Raw genomic sequence first — 14568 nt, forward strand, 5'->3', positions numbered from 1 at the left:
ACTCCCTTCCAATACGGCGTAGCCAATCATCAGCAACTATAGGCTCGGTGCTACTAGAAAACACCAGTGGCTGTAACCTTAGAAAACGGGCTAGGTTGTCCACTGGCGGCGGGTTGTTGTTGTTGTTGCCCTGGTTCTGAACTAGCAATTGCATCAAGGTGTTTTGCTGCTGGATCAACTGAGTGAGCTCCGGCGGGAAGGCAAATCCGGGGTCATGTCTCGGAGGCATCTGATGGGTTTAGATGGAAGAGATCAGAATAGAAAAGGGGTCTAATGAGAAAACACTACCCATATGCACATGAGACAAACACAATCATTTCACTCAATCAATCAAGCAATGGCATACAATCGGTCTAGAACTATCGCAAAAGTGCTCAACTACTACTAAATACATGGGGGAATACTACTAATATGTGGTGGCCATCTAGAAATTTTGATCGGTGGAAGACTCCATGATATCTTCTCCAGCTTCGTCTTCAAAGTCATCATCACTAGGATCGGAATCGGTGTCGACGATGATGATGTAGTTGTCTGGACAAGTGGAATCGTCGTCTTCTCCTCCCGGTGCTGGATCTCCCATGAATACTACGATCTTCTTAATCAGGTCGTCATTCTTCTCCAGTAGTGTCTTAATTTCCTCCTCATATCCATCGTGTGTAAACTTGAGTTCTTCCTCCAGTTCGATGATCCTAGTCTTCGCCTTCTTCAAGTCCATCATGTCTGCGCACATCTGGTTCTCCTGACGTCGAATGTGCTAGTTTAACTCATGGATGAAAGCTGCAATGGATCTATCCTTCCTGGTGCTGATCACTTCCCATTGCTCGTCTCTGCGCCCACATATCTGGTAGATAGTGTCCTTAAGATCCTTGTTGTAGACTTCTCCAATGCGTCCCATGGTAATGTGGGCTGCCATGCTCTTGCCTAGACTCCAGGTGGGTGCTTCAAAAGAAAACTCTATGGGTTAAGAGGTTGGTGAGAACGTCCTTCCTGGAACTTGTACTTGAATCATCCATTGCTCCTCTTCGGGTAGGGTGGCGTTGTACGTCCCGGTGAAACTTGGTATTCCAATGTTCAAGTACCTAGTGAATTCCTTCAAGTGGCGTCCAAAAGGAGTGTCTTCATCCGGTTGTGCAAACTTGTTCTTCATCTCCGCCATCCTAAAGAGTAGAAAATGGAGAGGAGTCAAAAATGAGTAGAGAAGAGTGACCTATGGTTTATCTTAGTGGTCGTGTCCTAAACTCAGCGTGTGCTCTGATACCATCTTGTAGCGACCTGACCTCAAACAGTCAAGTCTCTGTGCTTTAGTGTCATCCATGGATCGGTAATGCTGACACACACGGTACTCGAAGGATTTATAACAGAGTAGCAGTCACACACTTATTACATCGAATGTCTCAAAAGAGAATTGATTACAATAAATATGGCTTAAGGCCATCTAATACGATAACAGCGGAAGGCTTGGAAGATAAGTGAGTCCATCAACTCCAATGGCATAGCTGAGCTGCACGGCAACAACCTAACGAACCTTACTCCTTGTCTGAAAAGTCTGCAACATAATACGTTGCAGCCTGAAAATGGGTCAGCACATGGAATATGCTGGCAATATAACACAGTAGAGCAAGAACAGAATAATGCTATCACTACATGCATATTTGGCTGTTGGAAAGCTCTATGGTTATAGTTTTTGCGAAAAGCCAATTTTTTCCTACAACAAAGGAATATATTTTAATTTAACTATCATGGTGGTTGAAACATCATTGAGAAGGTTCCTCCAACTCAATTCCAATTAAAGTAATTAACAACCCAACAATATTAATTAAGAGTGATGAGATACTGAAGATACTCCAAGTACTAGATACTCAAGATTGTCCATAACCGGGGACACGGCTAACCATGATTAGATTGTACACTTTGCAGAGGTTTGCGCACTTTTCCCCACAAGACTCGATCGCCTCCGTTGGATTTCTCGCACTACATGGTGTTTGAGAAACGGATGACCGAGACACAGTCTTTCAGAAACATTAACTCTCTACTCCGGGTAGACCATACCAAACCTAGAAACCCACTACCTGCTGATCTACCTCTTCAAGACCTTCATGTAACTTACTCAACTATGCTAGAGCCCATAATAGCTTGTGGCTGCACACAGAAGTTTCTAGCATGAATCATCTCAGTTCCCTTTGAGCCTGGGTGGCGGTCCATAGGAAAATTACACGGAACCCCGGGATTTCCAAAAATACAGGCAACACTTGGTACCCCAGGTGCCTCAATCCACCCAGATGTTTATTTAAGTTGCCACCTTAAGTTGAACCATTAATTAACAATCTCACATCTGTCATGGATTTCACTCAAACCCAAACCACGTCTATGAGCATAGCAGAGCAATATAAGCAACACGTAGAAGTAACTCCCAAGGGTTTGAATATAACAGGGCAACAAGTTCTACCTCATCAACTACTTCCCAACCCACAAGTTAATGACATCCTAATCATGCAATGTTTGAGGATTGAACTAATGCATAAAAACTGGGTATGGAAAGAGTATGATCAATGTGTTACTTGCCTTGCTGACGATCCGCGAAACCTAGGGACTCGTAGTAGCACGCTTCGCACTCTGGGAATTCTATCGCAAACAAACAATAGCATACATAAACAACAAGCAAAGATGCATGGGAAAAACTCAAATAAGAGAGATTGACCAGAAAGTTCAACTTAAGAACTCCGTTTTGCAAAAAGAATCAAATCGAACGGAGCAACGAAACTCAAACGGCGAAAGAAACAAGATCCATTTACTAATCTGAACTAAAGTCAAATTTTACAGTACCAAAATCATGTTTAAGTTGATTAAACAGAAAGAGGGTCTCGAGACAAAGATCTGAGCGCTTGAATCGCCTGATTCCGACAAACGAGCAAAAAGATAAACTAAAACGAAAATCGGATCAGAAATCGCGATTGAAAATAATCGCGGAATAATCCAAGAAAAAGAAAACTGATGAACAGGCTAACGAACGAGCGTTCGTTATCTGTAACTAACTAGCAAAAACCGTTCGTTTAAACGAACGTACGGATGAACGCCCGCTAAATAGAAGAACCGGGAAAAACCGGTGAACCGATCTAAAAAAACGAACTAGGGTTTCTAAAAAAACCGAAGTGGTTTCTTAAAAAAACCGGCGGCGGCGGATCGGCGTGGTACCTCCGGCGAGGCAGCTCCGGCGAGGCGGGGTTGGGCGGTGGCTTGCTGGGCGCGGGGCGACGGCGGCGCGGCTGCGAGGCGCGGGCGGCGGGAGGCGGCGGCGTGGCTCGGGGCGGGGCTGGCGGCTTGCGGTGGTGGTGGCTAGGGGGCGGGGCGGCGGCTTGCTTGGGCGAGGGGGCGCCCGGGGAGGAGTCCGGCTTGGACTCTCCTCGGCGTCCATGCTGCGCACGGCGGTGCGCGCGAGGGAGGCGACAGCGGAACGGGCCGGCTGGGCTTCGGCCCAGCTTGGTCCGAAACTTTTTTTTAAATAATTCCGCCGAACAGAAATTAAATCCTAGAAAATAAAATAAAAATCGAAAAACGCCAAAACAAATTTTCACCGTCTAAATAAAATATTTAGAACGAGATGAACATTTTCTTGGCCCTAAAATGAAATTTTGAAAACGTGCAATTTTTCTAATGCAAATAAAATCCAAATAAAAATCAAATAAAACCTAATAAATGATTTTAATATTTTTCCTCCAATATTTCAATTATTTTGGAGAAGTCATATTATCTCCTCTCATATATTTTAATATGAAATATTTTTGGGAGAGAAAATTAATTAAAATAAAAAAATCCTTGGTTCTTTATTTGATAAAAATCAAATATGAAAACCGGGAAATCCCCAACTCTCTCCGAGGGTCCTTGAGTTGCTTAGGATTTCGAGGATTGTGGAATGAAAAATGCAATAAAATATGATATGCAAGAATGACCTATGTATAACATTCCAAATTGAAAATTTGGGATGTTACAGCAGCATAAGTATTTCCCTCAGTTTTTGAGAACCAAGGTATCAATCCAGTAGGAGACTACACGCAAGTTGCCTCGTACCTACACAAACAAATAAGAACCTTGCAACCAACGCGATAAAGGGGTTGTCAATCCCTTCACGGCTACTTGCAAAAGTGATATCTGATAGAGATAATAAGATAAATATTTTTGGTATTTTTATGATATAGATTGGAAAGTAAAGATTGCAAAATAAACGGCGACAAAAATTGGCAAGTTGACAGGATATTAATATGATGGAAGATAGACCCGGGGGCCATAGGTTTCACTAGTGGCTTCTCTCAAGATAGCATAATTTACGGTGGGTGAACGAATTACTATCAAGCAATTGATAGAAAAGTGCATAGTTATGAGAATATCTAGGCATGATCATGTATATAGGCATCACGTCCGCGACAAGTAGACCGAAACGATTCTGCATCTACCTATTAATCCACACATCGACCGACTCCTGCCTGCATCTAGAGTATTAAGTTCATAAGAACAGAGTAATGCATTTGGCAAGATGACATAATGTAGAGGGATAAACTCAAGCAATATGATATAAACCCCATCTTTTTATCCTCGATGGCAACAGTACAATGTGTGCCTTGCTGCCCCTGCTGTCACTGGGAAAGGACACCGCAAGATTGAACCCAAAGCTAAGCACTTCTCCCATTGCAAGAAAGATCAATCTAGTAGGCCAAACCAAACTGATAATTCAAAGAGACTTGCGAAGATAACAAATCATACATAAAAGAATTCAGAGGAGATTCAAATATTTTTCATAGATAATCTTGATTATAAACCCACAATTCATCAGATCTCGACAAACACACCGCAAAAATAATTACATCAAATAGATCTCCAAGAAGATCGAGGAGAACTTTGTATTGAGATCCAAAGAGAGAGAATAAGCCATCTAGCTAATAACTATGGACCCGAAGGTCTGTGGTAAACTACTCACACATCATCGGAGAGACTATAGTGTTGATGTAGAAGCCCTCGTGATCGATTCCCCCTCCGGCAGAACGCCAAAAAAGGCCCCAAGATGGGATCTCACGGGTACCGAAGGTTGCGACGGTGGAAATAGGGTTTCGTGGTGCTCCTGGATGTTTTCAGGGTATATGGATATATATAGGAGGAAGAAGTAGGTCGGTGGAGCTGCGAGGGGCCCACGAGGGTGCGGGGCACGCCTAGGGGGGCAGGCGTGCCCTCCTGCCTCGTGGCCTCCTCGCATCTTTCTGGACGTCCACTCAAATTCCCCTGGATCACGTTTGTTCCAAAAAATAACTCTCCCGAAGGTCTCATTCCGTTTGATATTCCTTTTCTGTGAAACACTGAAATAGGCAAGAAAAACAACAATTTGCACTGGGCCTTGGGTTAGTTGGTTAGTCCCAAAAATAATATAAAAGTGTATAATAAAGCCCATTAAACATCCAAAACAGATAATATACTATCATGGAACAATCAAAAATTATAGATACGTTGGAGATGTATTAGTGCTCCAGGATATTTTGTGCTGCATCTCACACGGTTGCTGATAATAAATTGTGTGCGATCTACTTGATTTTTCATCTTGATTTGAATTACATAATGGGGTCACAGCGGCAATGGACGATGTTTGAATTGCTAGACCATTTATCTGGAGTGAACATGCAACTATATGTGTGTTGTAAAAGAATTGGAATTATTCATGGTTCGTTTGCACATTTTATACATTAAATTGGTTTTCTAGCCATTTCAGGTGCATAATTCAAATTTGAACTACATGCACATGCTCCAGTGCATATAAATTGGTCGAAAAATCAAATCTGTGTCCTTGGGTGCATGCTTAGGTCCCATGCAAGAAATGGGAATGAATTTCAAAGACCAAGGCACCGTTGATTGCCGGCAAAACATTGAGATGCCTGGTTTTCAAATTCTAGTAAATCCAAAACCCGTCTGAAATTCATGAAACTTGGCATGCTATCATGGAGCGGCGTCAACATGCCATGGTAAATTTTTTATCCCATTTGGGGCAGGTTTGGGTATATGCTTCTCACAAACCGGAGCTTCTCATAATAAGCATGATGGTTTCTGGTACGGAACGTCCCACCTTTGGGGACGAAACAATATCCATTGCCTCCTATTGCTTTCAAAAAATTTCTCGTGTCAACATAGAACAACAGGAGTGTTGTGTGAATTTTTGTATTTTTTCGGGGTTCGTTTGGACATATTTATGCGTTAACTGAGTTTTCAATGCATTTATGTGCATAATTCAAATTTGAACTACATGCACATGCTCTAGTGCATATAAATTGGTTGAAAAATCAAATATATGTCCTTGGGTGCATGCTTAGGTCCCATGCAAGAAATGGGAATGAATTTCAAACACCAGGGCACCGTTGATTGCCGGCAAAACGTTGAGATGCCTGGTTTTTAAATTCTAGTAAATCCAAAACCCGTCTGAAATTCATGAAACTTGGCATGCTATCATGGAGCGACATCAACATGCCGTGGTAAAATTTTTGTCCCAATTGGGGCAGGTTTGGGTATATGCTTCTCACAAACCAGAACTTCTCACAAAAGAATGATGGTTTTCGGTAGGGAACGTCCCACCTTTGGGGACGAAATGATATCCATTGCCTCTTATTGCTTTCAAATTTTTTCTCGTGTCAACATACAACAACATGAGTGTTGTGTGATTTTTCGGGGTTCCTTTGGACAATTTTTATGCATTAACTGAGTTTTCAACGCATTTATGTGCATAATTCAAATTTGAACTACATGCACATGCTGCAGTGCATATAAATTGGTTTAAAAATCAAATCTGTGTCCTTGGGTGCATGCTTAGGTCCGATCCAAGAAATGGGAATGAATTTTAAACACCAGGGCACCGTTGATTGCCGGCAAAACATTGAGATGCCTGGTTTTTAAATTCTAGTAAATCCAAAACCCGTCTGAAATTCATAAAACTTGGCATGCTATCATGGAGCGGCATCAACATGCCGTGGTAAAATTTTTGTCCCATTTGGGGTAGGTTTGGGTATATGCTTCTCACAAACCGGAGCTTCTCACAACAAGCATGATGGTTTCCCGTACGGAATGTTCCGCCTTTGGGGACGAAATGATATCCGTTGCCTCCTATTGCTTTCAAATTTTTTCTCGTGTCAACATAGAACAACAGGAGTGTCGTGTGAATTTTTGTGTTTTTTCGGGGTTCGTTTGGACATTTTTATGCATTAACTGAGTTTTCCATGCATTTATGTGCATAATTCAAATTTGAACTACATGCACATGCTCCAGTGCATATAAATTGGTTGAAAAATCAAATCTGTGTCCTTGGGTGCATGCTTAGGTCCCATGCAAGAATTGGGAATGAATTTGAAACACCAAGGCACCGTTGATTGCCGGCAAAACATTGAGATGCCTGGTTTTTAAATTCTAGTAAATCCAAAACCCGTCTGAAATTCATGAAACTTGGCATGCTATCATGGACTGGCATCAACATGTCGTGGTAAAAATTTTGTCCTGTTTGGGGCAGGTTTGGGTATATGCTTCTCACAAACCGGAGTTTCTCACAACAAGCATGATGGTTTTCGGTAGGGAACGTCCCACCTTTGGGGACGAATTGATATCCATTGCCTCTTATTTCTTTCAATTTTTTTCTCGTGTCAACATAGAACAACAGGAGTGTTGTGTGATTTTTTGTGATTTTCAGGGTTCGTTTGGACATTCTTATGCATTAACTGAGTTTTCAATGCATTTATGTGCATAATTCAAATTTGAACTACATGCAGATGCTCCAGTGCACATAAATTGGTTGAAAAATCAAATCTGTGTCCTTGGGTTCATGCTTAGGTCCCATGCAAGAAATGGGAATGAATTTCAAACACCAGGGCACTGTTGATTGCCGGCAAAACATTGAGATGCCTCGTCTTTAAATTCTAGTAGATCCAAAACTCGTCTGAAATTCATGAAACATGGCATGATTTCATGGAGCGGCATCAACATGCCATGGTAAAATTTTTGTCTCGTTTGGCGCAGGTTTGGGTATATGCTTCTCACAAACCAGAGCTTCTCACAACAAGCATCGTGATTTCGGTAGGGAACGTCCCACCTTTGGGGACGAAATGATATCCACTGCCTCTTATTGCTTCCAAATTTTTTCTCGTGTCAACATAGAACAACAGGAGTGTTGTGTCAATTTTTTGATTTTCAGGGTTCGTTTGAACATTTTTATGCATTAACTGAGTTTTCAATGCATTTATGTGCATAATTCAAATTTGAACTACATGCACATGCTCCAGTGCATATAAATTGGTTGAAAAATCAAATCTGTGTCCTTGGGTGCATGCTTAGGTCCCATGCAAGAAATGGGAATAAATTTCAAACACTAGGGCACCGTTGATTGCCGGAAAAACATTGAGATGCCTGGTTTTCAAATTCTAGTAAATCCAAAACTCATTTGAAATTCATGAAACTTGGCATGCTATCATGGAATGGCACCCGGCATGCTGTGGTATTTTTTGTGTCCATTTTGAGAGAAGGCGCACTCGAATAATGACATCCAACAAAGGCATTTGAAAAAATAGCTGCCACTTTAATATCTCAAACGTTTGTATAATTCAAACCGTGTGCGTTCTGTTAACCATTCACGTGATGCCACATGTCTTGGTTTTAATGGCTATAGGAGGTGCCATACGGATAGCTGATTGACCTTGACTAAATGGGAGGCGTGCGAGCACCGCCTGGTGCGCAGGCTAACCGAGAGGCGTGCAAGCTGTCCTCGAATGCGCAGGCTCACCAGGAAGCGTGCGAGCTATACGCTGCGCAAGCTCACTGGGAAGCGAGCCCTTTGACTTCCATGGCCGCCCGCCTTGCTCACATCCTCTCCATTAATGGCACCCAAGCCGCAGTTTTATTCGCTTTTTAAATATAAAACAATCATCGCAAACATTTTAGTTAGAACACCCGTATGCAATCCGACAGCTTCCCTAGGAAGGCAAATGAAAATGTGCCGAGCAGGATTTCTGCTGCTCTTGATTGCAAACATTTTAGATAGACACGTACAAAAAGGGAGAGCAGCGCAGGATTTGTGCACCCCTTCAACGCAAACGGTTGTTTTGGATGACCCGTGTGCAACCACCTACAAACAATTTGGTAAGATTTGTCAATCCTTGTAACACTGCAATTTGTCAAAATATGAAGCTAAAAAACACTAGCAGTATCTAATTTTTGCAACTAGAATTCAGTAATTAAGCATAGATTTCATTCATAGATTAAGCAGTCATTCTTAATTTATACAAACAATTCAACTCGATAGCTGAACCGACCAAACTTTTCCCGAATTGTTGCCAACCACGTACTGAAATAGCTAGTTCAACTATATATACTAGCTAATTTTAAGTACGTTGTACAGTTCCACCACATCTATAGTTAGATGAACTGAACAAAATAGCCCCTAAATGCTACTACTACTGCGGAGGGGCTTTGTACTACTTCCGGCTACCTCTCCTCTGCCGAGCACGCTCAGTAAGAGGCGGAGGAGGAGGAGCCTACCGACGAGCTGGGCAACCGCAATATGGTGCCTGCCGCTGTTGCAGCTTTAGCGACGCTCACCTCGAACGCCCTCTGCCGTTCTAGACGACCCTTCTGGAAGCGGTGGTTCTCCTCATAGATCTCCTAATTCCTCGCCTCTGAGGCGGCGTGTGCCGCGGCCATGGCGGCGGTAAGGCTCTTTGCATGCTCGACGAGGCGCTCCTCCTTCTCCCACAGGAACTCGGTGTAGCGCGCAAGGTCGCTGACGCACGTGCGGACATCCACCTCCGCTCCCGCCTTCCAGCGGCGGTGGCGGAGCGGGTGATGACCCCGGCAGTCGACGATGGGCTGGCGTCCACGGCGGCCGACGGCGGGGTCGCAGCCATGACCACCACGTCCCGCCTTCGGGCCGCGGTGGCAGAGCGGGTGATGGCCACAGTGGCCGGCAGTGGGGTGGGGGCCACGATGGCCACCTCCTGCCTTCGGGCTGCAGCGACGGAACGCGTGATGGCCCTGGCTTTCAATGGTGGTGTGGCGGCAACAGCGGCCGGCAACAGCTGCCGACGGGCACCGGCGGTGGAGTGTGTGGTGGTTGTTCTACGCACACCCAACAGGGACGCCACGCGCACTACACTACATCGGGGACTGCGCCGCCGCCACTGTGTAGCCTCCTAGCTGGAGCTGTCCTCTGATGACGGCGGAGTGGCTGAGCGACGATGATGGACCGATGCCATTGGAGATTGTGGGAGAAGTAGACGAGATAAGCTATAGGGAGGGAGGGGAAAATGCGACGTAGGACTCGCCGGCCGTGAGGGCTTATATAGCAGGCCGGTAAGCATTGGGATTTTGGGGGATTTCACCGAGTCGGGCGGGAAGCTTGCGTGGGAACCTGCGAGGTTGCGCGGGAACGGGCTCACCGATGATTCATTGGTGCCACCGTTTGGCCAAAAGAATGCCCCCGCGCGCTGCGCAAGCTTGCGCTGAAGCCGTTTGCGGCAGCGAGGTGACAAGACGTGCGAGAGGAGGACGAAATGCCACGTACACATACGGTTAATAAAAAAACGTTTGCAATTTAATTACCTACTATACCACCGTCCTGGTTTATAAGTATGATTTAACTAATAAAATACGAATGCATGTCGCCAAAGTTTATATAGTTGGATTTGCATTTGAACATAGTTTCCAATTATATAATTTTTAAAACATGCATTAACATTTTGTTGGTTAAATTTGAGGGCAAAGTATGGCACATAATATAAAGGAGACTATAGACTAGACGGAGGTGATAGCACACGGCCGCTCTCTACGCAGCGACGCAACTATCGGCCGGTTTGTAGGCGACCATTTCCTGCCTGTTCAACTACTCTATGCGTGTGGTTGCTTGAGGATCAGGCGGCCGCGGCGCGCTCTGCTCGTGTCCCGCCGCGCGCGCTCTACTCTCGCGTCCCTCTGGGTGCTCTGCCCTTGTCCCTCCACGCGCGCTGCTAGTGTTTGGGGCCAGCGCACGATCACGCACGTTCGTGTGCAAGCGGTTGCGCCGGGCGCGGCGCGATGATGCAGTTACCCGCTGCAAAAACTGCCATGCAGACGTGCCGAGAATCCACGCCGCCCGGCCCCCTTTTATTCCTGCAGCCCTTTACCTTCATCTCCCGTCTCACACGACACAATAAGCACACCAACAAGGACACATACAGAGAGGACATCCAGCGGTTCCAATGACGCTCCCCGTGGCTCCAATGGCGCTCCCAGCGGCCGACGACGACAACGGCGGGCAGTTCACCACGCATCACGTAGTGGACACCCACGTGAGGGGGAAGGCCCTCTCGGTGGTGTGCATGAACGATCCGATCTCGGTGGAGAGCTCCATCCAAACTATGGAGCAATTCCTTGCAGAGGACAAGTACCGAGTGGTCGGCTTCGACCTAGAGTACACCAGCGGTCATGCCGGGCATGATCAGAAGGTTGCCATAGCCCAATTGTGCGTGCGACATGACGTCCTCGTCTACCACTACCACCTTACCACAAGGCCTTGCGAGCGTTTCTCCAGGTTTATCAACAGCTCCGACTATAGTTTCGCTACGGTCTAAAAGCGCTCAAGGTTTCGGACTTGAAATGGCCGAATCTTGTCAACATCCAAAGCCACTACAAGGTCAGTGGAAGCGACAAAAACAAACTGAACTCCCTGGTTGACCTCGCCTCGGCCATCATCGACCCCTACTACATGAAGATGAAGAATGAGAGCAATGAGGACAAGAATGCATGGCACAATGTGTGACATAAGAGACTAGATGAACAACATGTCAAGTACGCGGCCATGGACGCGTACACAAGCTATGAGATGTACAGGCGGATCGTTGACATGAGGAACTGTCTTCTTCCTGACCCAGACAAGGGATCGAGCCACATACAGTGGCAGGAGCATCACAAGAAGTAGTTGACTAGACGATCGTTTCTCCTACTTTAGAATGCACACACTTGTTTATTGAGGTGTGTGCGAATGATCTGTATAGTCACTTATGTAATTGGATGTTTATTTCAGTTATATATATATACACATGTTATTCTACTGTAGACAGAGCAAATCACACGGCTTATTAGTAGCAATCGTCTGTGTTATTATTTGTCTTTGCACACATTTCTGATTACAGACCTGTTTGGCGCATTTCACACACACCTTGATCTGACTGACCGTTTCTTTTGTGTTGCCTAATCACAAACAGTTCATCCGAGTGATCCGTATTCTCTATATCGCACACGCCTTCATCAGGCTGCCTGTTTCTTTTGTTCCTCCTCAACGCAAACAGTTCATTGAGCTGAACCGTATGCCCTGCATCGCACACACAACTAAAATCTGAACTGTGTTTGATAGCTCCACCATCACAAACGTTTTGCACATTTTTTGACAGTTCTTTTACACCACCGTTTGCGATTATGGCATCGCACACAGTTTAGTCAAAGGGTCTCTGATCGTAGTGTCATGTTTGGACCATCCTGTAGTAGTGATCGTCCCCGAGGACCCGCTGGATCAAGAACGGTTCAAGCAGCAACTTATAGCCACTGCACGAAGCCTGAAGAAGAAGCAGAAATAGCTAAAAGCCGAACAAGACACCCTCAATGACAGACGGACGAGAACTTTTCCTATTGGTCTGCCTTGTCTTAACGAGCAGGAAAATGGTTCTCTTCGTCCCTCGCCCTTGGTACCAACGTTGTTGCCAACATAATTGACAAAGCTATATATCCTCTGACCTGCCTTGCTATCATGACCGTGCAAAATGATTAGTGCCTTCCTCCTGCTAACCCACATGGTGGGCCCATAACCCATAGTGCCATAGGATCGAAACCTGACTCTCGTGTACATCCCTGTTTTCTAAAATTATTCCTCGCACTTGGCTTCGTATGTAAATCACGAGCCACATTCCTACTGATCTATTCTGGTATCAGATGCAATACTTATTCCCATTGCACCGAACCCCTTTCACCCTCTGTTTCAGGCAATGAACGATTGCTTATCCACTTGAAGCTTCTGATTGCACCTTCTTATTATCCTCTCGACGACTTCCTGAATTTCAACTCGAGCGATGCTTCTATGCCTCATTCACCGAGATAGCCCCCTAGGTACCTAACATGTGTTGAGCTCCGTCCTGCCCAAGTCCCCCCATCTTTTTCGTAAGTACGATGGAGATCCTGAAGGAAGAATGACAACTTTGTCACGATGCCCTGAAGCAGAGAACTAAAGACATCAACTATAAGGATCGACTACTTCGGTAAGAGCAACCAAGACCGAGAAGACTCGTTAGAATTTCGTTACCGATTCTTCCCCTTAAGTCTACCTCTTAACTTGGGACGAGATTTCTTGTACTAGAGGAGATTTGTAACGCCCCGAGTGTCAATCTACAATAATCTCCCCATAATGATTCCATGTCATCAAATTAAACCAAGCCAAATTATCACTTGAATCAAAGCCTTTTTCAAATTTAGAATAAATTCAAAATAATATTTCTTCAAACATGAAAGCTGATAACCCACAAGTATAGGGGATCGCAAGAGTTTTCGAGGGTAAAGTATTTAACCCAAATTTATAGATTCGACACAAGGGGAGCCAGAGAATATTTAAAGGTATTAGCAGCTGCGTTGTCAATTCAACCACACCTGGATATTAATTATCTACAGCAAAGTGATTAGTAGCAAAGTAGTTTGATAGTTTCGAGAATAGTGGCAGCAGCAATAGTAACGGTAATAGTGATAGCAATAGTTTTGTAGCAAGTGTAATAGTGATGATAGTAGTAGTAACTTAGCAAAAACAATATAAGATAAATTTGTAGGCATTGGATCGGTGACTTGATGGATGATATTCATCATGAGACAGGTATAACCTAGGGCGATACGACACTAGCTCCAGTTCATTGATATAATGTAGGCATGTATTCCGTAAATAGTCATATGTGCTTTATTAAAAGAACTTGCATGAAATCTTTTGTCCTACCCTCCCATGGAAGCGGGGTCCATATTGGAAGCTAAGGGATATTAAGGCCTCCTTTTAATAGAGAACCCGAACAAAGCATTAACACAAAGTGAATACATGAACTCCTCAAACTACGGTCATCACCGAGAGTTGTCCCGGTTGTTGTCACTCCAGGGTTGTCGGATATAACCGTAGTAGGTGACTATAACTTGCAAGATCAGATCTAAAATCATGGCACCCGGGCCCAAAGTGACAAGCATTACGCATGGCAAAGTCATAGCAACATCAATCTAAGAACATAGTGGATACTAGGGATCAGGCCCTAACAAAACTAACTCGATTACATGATGACTATTATCCTACTCCTCACTGAACAATGAGCCTACCAAGGAATTACTCACTCCCGGTGGGGAGCATCATGGAATTGGCGATGGAGATAGGTTGGTGATGACGAAGAACGAAGATCCCCCTCTGCGGATCCCCAAACGGACTCTAGTTCTGCCCTCTTGAGGAAGAACAGGGCTTGGCGGCGGCTCCATCTCGTGGATCGCGATAATTCTATCTCCCTGTTTTTTTCTAGA

This window comes from Triticum urartu, chromosome 7A (genome assembly GCF_056163025.1).
Source record: "Triticum urartu cultivar PI428250 chromosome 7A, HENAU_Tu73, whole genome shotgun sequence".
NCBI classification, from domain to species: Eukaryota; Viridiplantae; Streptophyta; class Magnoliopsida; order Poales; family Poaceae; genus Triticum; species Triticum urartu.